The following is an 8,700-nucleotide window of genomic DNA, read 5'->3' on the forward strand; positions in this document are numbered from 1 at the left end:
CCCTAACATTCGATTGAAGAAGAAATAAAAGATGAAGGCTTGTTTTTACTTTATTTAATTTATCATTTAATTACCTAATTACCATTATAACCTTTAAATACTTTAAATTTTGCATAAATACCAAGCCATGTACATCCACCATCACTATTTATGGTCTAATTACCATTTAAGGACTCTTAATTTAAGGTTCTATAGCTATTTAATACTTTTAGCTACTAGAACTCAACTTTTGTACTTTACGCGATTTAGTCCTTTTTATCAAATTGAGCATGTAAATGGTAAAATTTCTTAACGAAATTTTTATATAGTACTACTATCATGTTGTAGGAAACAAAATAATAAAATAAATTTTTTGAATTCAAATTTTTGGTCCCGAAACCACTGTTTTGATTTAACTGAAAATGGGTTGTTACATGTTTCGATCTAACTTTTTGGTTTATTGTCTGCCTCTTGCAACTAGAATTGAGGCTTGCCCGTCTGATTTTTATTTTGGCCTAACTCGTTGTCGAGTTTATCCTTACTCAGAAGATTCCTCTTCACATCATTAAATATGAGATGATCTCTCTCATAAATTAGAATTTCCATGAAAGTTTTATAGGAAGAGGGTAATGAGCATAACAACAACATAACTTGATTCTCGTCACTAATCTCTGCTTTGAGATTCTTTAAGTCATTAAGAAGGGTTAGAAACTCACTAATATGAGTTCTAATGTATTCACCTTCAACCATTCTGATCGTGTAAAGATGTTGTTTTAATACTAACATGTTGGCCAGAGATTTCGTCATATATAAGGCTTCTAGTTTCTTCCATAATGTAGACATTGTTATCTCCTTCAGAACCTCCTGTAACACATTATTCGTGAGGCATAATTAAATAGTGGATAGAGCCTTTTCATTGAGATTTTCCTATTTTGACTGATCCATATCTACGGGCTTCTTCCCTGTAATGACCTTATTCAAACCGTTTTGAACCAGTTTGTCGTCATCTGATCTTACCACAAACTAAAATTTTCAATTTCGTCAAACTTCTCATTATCGAACCTTGATGCTTCCATCTCTGAACGGGTTGACTGCAAAAATTAAACTAGCTCTGATACAAGTTTGTAGGGGATAAACATGGTTAAGCAATGAACAAAATGAATAAAATAAGAATCAAAAAAATTGAACATGCAAATTTTATGTGGAAAAACTCCTCAGTAGAGGATAAAAAACCACTAGAAAAAGGAGATTTCACTATAATAAAAGAGAGTACAAAAGATTGAGAGAATTAAAAGAAAAAACCTAAAGCCCCACAAGAAAAACCCTTCGAAACAAAGAACAAAATTCTCTCAATCTAAATAATTTTTGTTATGTAAAACCTAGAGTAACTAAGTCCTATTCATAGGCTGAAATTCATAGCATATATGACAACAACAACTCTAGGTTGATTAGAGTTTAAGTGGGAAACTAAAAATAAAGTTTAACTAGGAGAAGAAAAGCCAAAATAAATTTTGATCAAAATAAGATGCATTCTTCCACAAATCGCAAAGGTTTTTAGACAGCAAGGAAAATAAAGAAGAAAATGCAAATGGTAGAAAGAAGTACTAAAAAATTAACTCCAATCTCCCATATATTAAAAAAATTTTAAAAAATATTTAGTTACTATGAACTTATCGAGCAAGTTACCATATGCCCACTCGTGCACTATTCCAGTAAACAATACAAATTACACAACGCAACAAAACATGTAGATGGATAATAATAATTCTTTCTAATCTCATCGAAAATCCTACATACTCATCGTCAATTCAAAACACTCTTCTATAGTTTTATCATCAAATAAAATTACATATCCTACCTCAAGTGATCAAATTTAAAATTCAATTTACAAAGAAGTATAAAAATACACATACATACATAAGAAAGATACGCGATAAGTATGTGAATTTTAATTCAACTACCCAAGGTTGAACACCATTTTGTAAACCCCTCAATAGACTCACGAAAGGTCACTGTATAACCTTCCCTCGTCTAGGGGTAATTGTAATACCTCACCAAAAACCCTAACATTATGTCCTCTAGCGAAGCTGACCCTTTAACGAGCCATATGTGTAACACCCCTTACCTGTATCCGACGCCAGAATAGGGTACGAGGTATTACCAGACCTAAACAGAATCAAACACACAAAACCGGGCCATAAAATTTCACTCTAATTTAAACTCATTCAGACATATCTTTAACATCCCTTATAAGGGCCTACGAGGCCCAATACATACATCGGGAAATATTCAGGACCAAACCGGGAACTTCCGGAACATTTACAACACTTAAAAAATTTTCATAATTTGGAGAGTCACACCCCTGTTTAGATAGGCTGTGTGGTCTCACACGCTCGTGTGGCTTGGGACACGCCCGTGTCCCTTACCCGTGGAGCTCTCTGTTTATGACGTTATGCACAAAATGCAGTCACACGACCAAGGCACACGCCCGTGTGCTTAGGCCATGTTAGCAATTAAAATTCATAAATTTTCATAAATTAGGTGCAGACTTCACATAGCCTGGGCAAAGCCGATGTCCTATGGCCGTGTCTCTCACACAGTTAGACACACGGTCGTGTCTCAGCCTGTATGTGCACTACTGGGCATTCTGTTTTCATTAACTAGGGTGCAGGGGACACACGGCCTAAGCACATGCCTATGGGGGTAGACTATGTGTCACACACGGCCTAGGCATATGCCTGTGTGCCTAATCGTGTGGACAATTTTAGGTTATTTTCCAAGCCATTTGTCACCCTTAAGCACTCACATACTTAAACCCATTTCATGGCATGCAACATGGCACCTTTGGATACTTAAGTATTCACATTCATGATATTTATACCCTACGTATTCCTAAGGTTCAACTGGCTTTCATCACCTCAAATCTTTGTCAAACAACATCAATAATATTCACAAAGACAAATATACAATTCATGCAACATTAAGTGTTAATGATCGCGATTTTCGTGATAGGTAAGTTTTAAATATTTATAATTAATCTTTCTTGAAACTAACTATTATCTCGATACAGGCAAGTGTACCTATCGAACAGTAGTATAGTTTTAGAAAGACCGGATTGTCGAACCCAAAGGAACTAAAAGTACTAGTAATGATTGTCTTTTTTTTATCTAGCCTAAGAATAAGGGGGTTTTGTTTTAACTAACTAATTAACTAATCTAAGATTTCACAGAGAATGAAATTGGGGGATTACTTTTGGAAAACGATTGAATTAAGGAAATACCTAAAGAAAAATTCATCTAGACTGTACTTGTTAATCTGGCTCCGAATCGGATGATTTATTCATTTAACTTGTTGCGTAGAGATCCTTAAGTTATGTTATTATCCCTATTCAAGACTAATAACGTCTAATCCCTAGATTGAATAATTGAGACTTTTCTCTAATTAACACTCTAGGGTTGCATTAACTCGATCTATGGATCCCCGTATTAGGTTTCACCCTAATCCGGTAAAATCTTGTCACCCTATGTCTAGGCGCGCAAACAACTCCGCTTAATTATGACAAATGTACTCTTAGACAGGGTCTATTCCTCCTCTGAATAAGAGCTTATCTTGAATCAATATCCTGGGATATCAAAACAAGAATTAAGAACACATAATTAAGAACAAGTTAAATATTTATTGTACAATTCAGAAAATAATAACAAGATTCGTCTTAGGTTTCATTCCCCTTAAGTATTTAGGGGATTTAGTTCATAACTAAAAAGGAAAACATCTTAGAAGAATAACGAATACAAAACATAAAGAAAATCCAAAACTCCTGAGGGAAGTTAAGGGGAGATCTTCAGTCTTGATGATGAAATCGGCTTCTGAGATGGATCAATCGGCTTCCTTCGAGTAATTCCTTCCTTTCTCTTCATGTCCTCATTTTTCTCTTCCTTTAAGGCGTATTTATAGGCTTTAGAATGCCTAAAAACCCTCAAAATTAGCCTTTTCTGAATTGGACTCAACTTGGGCTCGTTAGAGACACGCCCGTGTGAATCGTGCTTCGAATCTACCAAATTGACACGACCGTGTGGTCTGCCTGTGTGAGGAAGTCCAGGCCGTGTTGATTTCGTACTTTGGCCCATTTTCTCCATTTTTCGCCCGTTTCTCGTTCCTTTTGCTCTCCTATGCTATCTTAAGTATAAAACATGAAATTAAAGTATTAAGAGCATCAAATTCACCAATTCTAAGGGAAAATCATCCATAAAATGCATTAAACATGGGGAAAAAATATGTATATATTACGGTTTATCAAATACCCCACACTTAAGCATTTGCTTGTCCTCAAGCAAAATCCTCAACTCATAATCAAAATAAATCTTTCTCAACTTATAATCTCTATCAAAAATATCTCAAAATAATCCATAGGTAATCATACATTGAGAATTCAACTAAAAGAACATAAAAGTTTCAAACATTCCAAGTTGAGTATTTAATCATGCAAATATAGGTGTCTCCCTTCATCTAAGTAATTACCTTTGATTCTGAATATCATAGAGTTTCACATCCTTACTAAAGATTCACTCAAATCACTTGAGGTGTTTAAGGACAATAATTGAAGCACTCAATAGTAAATAATGAAAAATTATTACCATAGGCTTGCATGAAAATCAAATCTCCACCACTATAAATTGAGATGATACATCAATCAAAAGGTCTTTAGAGGGTTGTAATGAGGCTTGGTTAAGGGGTGTGGTCACAGGCTGAAAGTAAAAGTTAGAATCGAGATTGAATTGAAAAATCACTTAACTAGAAAAAGATTTAATATCATTTGCGTACAACAGAGCTTCTTCTCAGAATATGGAATTAAATACTTAAGCTCAGAAACAAAAGATTACTACTACTAATATGTATACATTTTTTAAGAACAAGTTAAATTATAAAATAGAATAAAACATAGTTAAGCAACTATTTCAATTCAAACTTCGACAAAAATGGGGATTAAATTAATTTAGGGGATTTCAACAATAATGGGTCAAAGGTTAATATTAAGGGTAATACAAGAAATGGTTTGTTAGGCTCAAGGGGGTTTACTAGGGATTAATCGTGGAAGTAGGCTTTTCATGGCATGAGTGGGTTAATCCTAAGTGCCTTATTCATTTTGACATATCAAATCAAATGGTGTGGTATTGACATGTATAATCAAGCAAGTTCTATAATAACAGTTCAATACTGACGCACTCAAAGCAATAATAAAAGTGAGCATGAAAGAATTAATAGATGCTCAAAAGGCTCAAAAATCTCACACAAATTATGGCTTTTTGATGTTTAAAAATTACGAATTCCAACTCAAAGTAATACCTAAACTTTGGGGAAACAACCTAAGATTTTAAATTATTAAAAATCAACTTATTATGCTTGATTCTCTAATGTCTTAAAGTTTAAACAATCAATGCATAAATGCCTATGTTTTAATTTAAGATATATCAATCAAAATCATAAATCAATTAAAATTTATCCTAAATATGATATGAGAGCTTTTCAAGAGAACAAGGCAGTGATTCAGGGATTTTTCTGATAACGAAATGAATATCCCCCCACACTTAAGATGTACATTGCCCTCAATCTACAAAGATAGATATAAGAATATAAAAATAAGATAGGGAGAGAAGTGAAACTTCCTGAGTTAAAAATGGATGAAATTCTTGGATTAGCGAGAGCGAGTATTTGGAAATAAAGCTGAAGGACAAACATGATTCTGAAGAACAATAGGAGAATTGGAGGAATAATTTGGTAGTAATCATAAAGATAAGCCGTGTTTAAAAACAAAAGAATCTTTAAAAATTAATGAAAGAAAAATAAAAGAAGATAGATAATCTAATTTTTCAAGTGGCACGGCCAGTTCACACGCCCATGTGGCTCGTGTCCCATCCATGTTCTTCGCGAATCGAGATGTCGTCACACGGCCTTCTAGCACTCCCGTGTGTGATGTGGTTCGCTTCTCTCACAGTCGTGTACCTTTGACTGTATCGTCCACAGGTGCTAGACACGGGCGTGTCGTACGCCCGTGTTCATTTGGTAGATTTGCCACAACCAGGTCGCACGGCCGTGGCCACTTATCGCATCCCGTGTTGGGAAATATAACTTTTACCCTATTTTCACACGGCCGTATCGCACAGCCATGTTACCGTCCATGGTTGTCACACGGCCTGAAGCACGGCCGTGTGATCGGCCGTGTGGATTTGAGAACCTGTGCTCAAAGACTCTGTTAGTGCCCTAGATGTTTAAAAATTAAAATTTAAATAACTTAAAACTATTAGTACTCAGGTTGCCTCCCGAGAAGTGCTTGTTTATAGTCTAAGCTCGATTGTTAACTTATTGGTTTATTCAGGGCAGTTTGTGGAGTCGTAGCTCCTCTCCATCATCTTTAAAATTTTCACCATTATAAAGTTTGAGACGATGTCTATTTACTTTGAAAGTACCTTGTGATGGGTGACTTACCTCTATTGTGCCATATAGGAAAATGCTAAGTACCGTAAGAGGGATGTCTTCATTTGGTTTGGTAGTGACAATGTGAGGATCTGCGGCATCTAATAAAACTTTATCTTCAACCTTAAGTTGATTTGGAAAGGTATTGAGCTCGTTCTGGTGTAGTGTCGATTTATTGGGTGTTATCGGTTTATGCTTCCGCCATTCATCTAGCTCCTCTATTTGTAGCATTCGTTCTTCATGAATATGTCCTCTACTATTGCTTGAGAATGGTTCATGTACTTCCTTCAAACTCATTTCCTGCAAAGTAGGTTGTACCATATTGTCGTTTTAGTAGATTGGCCTAAACAATCACCTTCAATTTTTGATGTGTTGCCAGAATTGCGAGCTTGAAGGATTATTGTTTCGTCTCCCACACGAAGTGTGAGCTCACCTGTGCAACATTAATAATCGTTTTAGCAATTGCTAAAAAGGGCCTTCCTAAAATCAAAGGAGTGTTGCTATCCTTCTCTATGTCTAGAACAATGAAGTCAACTGAAAATATAAATTTATCAATTTTAACTAGCACATCTTCAATAATACCCCTAGGGAATCTTATAGTTTTGTCTGCTAATTGAATGCTAATCCTAGTCTATTTGGGTTTCCCAATACCTAATTGTTTGAACATTTTGTAGGGCATGACGTTAATACTAGCCCCTAAATCAGCTAATGCATTATTAACATCTAAACTACCAATTAAGTAAGGAATTGTAAAACTCCCTGGATCTTTTAATTTGTTCGGTAGCTTATTCTAGAGAATAGCTGAGCAAACTGTGTTTAGCTCCACATACGATGCCTCGTCCAACTTCCATTATTTGCTAAAAGCTCCTTTAAAAAATTCATTGCCTTTAGCATCTGCGATAGAGCTTCAATCAACGATAAGTTAATGTGTAATTTTTTAAGAGTTGAAGGAATTTACCAAATTGTTCATCTGAGTGGTCTTTCCTTGTCGCGTTAGGGTATGGCACATGAGGTTTATATTCGACATTCATTGATTTGTTTTATTATGACCTACCTCATCTTGATCTCTGCTCACCACATTTTCTTGTTTCGGTTCTGGCTCAGGCTCAACGAATTCTTCTTCATCTTGAACATTAATCGCGTTGAGTTGTTCCCTTGGGTTGGGTTCAGTATTACTTGGCAAGCTACCTTGTGGTCATTCGGAGATTAATTTGGATAGTTGGCCTATCTGTGTTTCGAGCCCTTGGATCTACGCTTGATGATTTTAAGTGCTGTCTCGGTATTTTAGAAATGGGTTTCTGACATCAAGATAAATTTAGACAGCATCTCTTCAAGGTTCAGTTTCTTTTCCTATTGATAGGGTGGTTGTTGAAAACCTTGAGGATGTTGTGGTCTTTGACTTCCCTGTCCACCCCACTAGAAATTTGGGTGGTTCCTCCAACCTGCATTGTAAGTGTTACTATATGGATTATTTTGAGATTGAGAATTATTACCCATGTAATTTAACTGCTCGTTATCCATGTTGTAGCCATAAGGTTGGTATTACGAATTGATTGATCCACCTCCACTTGCTTCGCATTGCATTACTGGGTGAACCTATGAAGAACTAAGACAACCATCAATTTTTTTATGCAAGACTTCTACCTGATTAGAGAGCATGGTGACCGAATTGACATTATAAACACCGACTATTTTCGTTGGTTTTGTCCTCATGACTTGCCACTGATAGTTATTTAGTGACATCTTCTCTATAAACTCATAAGCATTTTTAGGTGTTTATTATTGATGGTTCCGCCAGCAGCTGCATCAACCATTTGCCGAGTCCAAGGATTCAGGCCATTATGGAACATTTGAACCTGAAGCCAAAGCGGTAACCCATGGTGAGGGCACCTTCTCAATAAGTCCTTGTATCTCTCCCATGCATCGTAAAGAGTTTCTAAGTCCATCTGCACAAATGAAGAGATATCATTATGTAATTTGGCCATTTTAGCCTGCGGGAAATATTTTAATAGAAATTTTTCAGTCATTTGTTCCCAAGTAGTGATTGACCCTCGTGGTAATGAGTTCAACCACTGTTTAGCTTTGTTTCTCAATGAAAAAGGGAATAACCGAAGACGAATGGCATCATCAGAAACACTATTAATTTTAAATGTATTGCATAGTTCCAAGAAGTTTGCTAAGTGAGCGTTGGGATCCTCATCCTGCAAACCATCAAACTGAACAAATTGCTGTATCATTTGAATTGTGTTA

At 35.6% G+C, this 8,700-nt stretch overlaps 1 non-coding gene across 1 annotated transcript; it reads left to right on the forward strand.

Annotated features, from left to right (window-relative positions):
- The first annotated feature begins 8,322 nt into the window (after positions 1-8,322).
- LOC121210516 (small nucleolar RNA R71) lies at positions 8,323-8,428 on the forward strand. The gene has a single exon (XR_005905634.1). It is a non-coding gene; the product is annotated as a small nucleolar RNA R71 (small nucleolar RNA).
- The last annotated feature ends 272 nt before the right edge of the window (positions 8,429-8,700 follow it).

The sequence above is a fragment of the Gossypium hirsutum genome, chromosome A11, assembly GCF_007990345.1.
Source record: "Gossypium hirsutum isolate 1008001.06 chromosome A11, Gossypium_hirsutum_v2.1, whole genome shotgun sequence".
Classification (NCBI taxonomy): Eukaryota; Viridiplantae; Streptophyta; class Magnoliopsida; order Malvales; family Malvaceae; genus Gossypium; species Gossypium hirsutum.